This window comes from Aplysia californica, unplaced genomic scaffold, assembly GCF_000002075.1.
Source record: "Aplysia californica isolate F4 #8 unplaced genomic scaffold, AplCal3.0 scaffold00039, whole genome shotgun sequence".
Taxonomy (NCBI): domain Eukaryota; kingdom Metazoa; phylum Mollusca; class Gastropoda; order Aplysiida; family Aplysiidae; genus Aplysia; species Aplysia californica.
In genome coordinates, this window is record NW_004797309.1 from 10,244 (window position 1) to 11,360 (window position 1,117).

At 36.5% G+C, this 1,117-nt stretch overlaps 1 long non-coding RNA gene across 1 annotated transcript in view; it reads right to left on the reverse strand.

Moving 5' to 3' along the window:
* Positions 1-65: 65 nt before the first annotated feature.
* Positions 66-1,117, reverse strand: part of LOC118479201 — a 13,828-nt gene continuing 12,776 nt past the window's right edge. Inside the window, exon 2 of the long non-coding RNA XR_004859545.1 lies at positions 66-124. This is a non-coding gene — a long non-coding RNA (uncharacterized LOC118479201). The remainder of the gene's footprint in view (positions 125-1,117) is intronic.

Genomic DNA, 1,117 nt, shown 5'->3' on the forward strand with positions numbered 1-1,117 from the left:
TCCAAATCATTATATTGCAGACAATTATGCATAACAATATGGTAATTAATGTGCTCACCCTTATCTTTTCCGATTGCGTCTCCTTTCGAGTTGGCCTCGGCACCGCCAGCAAAGCGGCGTTTTTCTGTGGAAATATGCAAATATGGTACACAGGGGCCCAGCACAACGAACCTCTCTCTCTCTCTTTTTTCCCTCTCAAGGTCCAAGAGAAATCATAATCTCTACATTAGTACAGGGTTAGATCGAAAAAAAAGGTTGGCAAAGGTTTACTGTGTTGTGCGATCGTGAGACTTAAAACTGTGTGATTAATTATCTCTTTTTAATTTATAAATGCGTGTATGGAGAAAATAATATAGCCGTGTACTTTTTAAGTCATCAAATATTTGGTCAAATATTTGAGGCAGGCAGCCGTTGGTTGTTTTGGTACCCTGACGACTGTTTCATTTATGTTTATGTTATCTGTTTGTTTTGTTTTTTAGTTGGAAGTCAACTTTTTTAAACCTACACTTTTCGTGAAGAACGACTATGCCTGAACGACTTGTTTCTGATACACTGCTCTATCTCCCTGTGTGTCCTTTCATAATATCTTGTTTTTAAAAATTTAATGAAGATAAAAAATAAAAACGAGCCTTAATTTTTTTTTTCAATTGGTTAATGTTTACATACGGGGTGATTAAAAAACGATGGTCACAAAGAGTAAAGCCCCGATTTCATGGAATCGAGCAATTCAAACTGTTAAATGAATATCAAATAAAATTTCGTATTCAAGTTGTCCCTAGAAGCGTCGTTCGAAAGAAATCTAAAATCTAAATAGCCTACCAAGCTTCAGAAATTGTTTATGGAAATTTGGCTCATATAATCCCGGGGTTACATGGTCGACCAACATAGCGCTGTGAATAATTCTTCATCTTGGAGCGTTTAACATCAGTGGACAGGCCTCCTCTGTTGAATGTTTACTTTTTACTCTGTCGATGGCATATAGAAATATTGTAATGGATCGAAATAATGGACTACTGATGCGCCAAAGTGCATTGATGTTTTAAAATAAAACGCTTCCGTATTTCTCAGATTTCTAAAAGTTTCAAGATACCACCTTCTCTCTCCGTCTCTCTCTCTC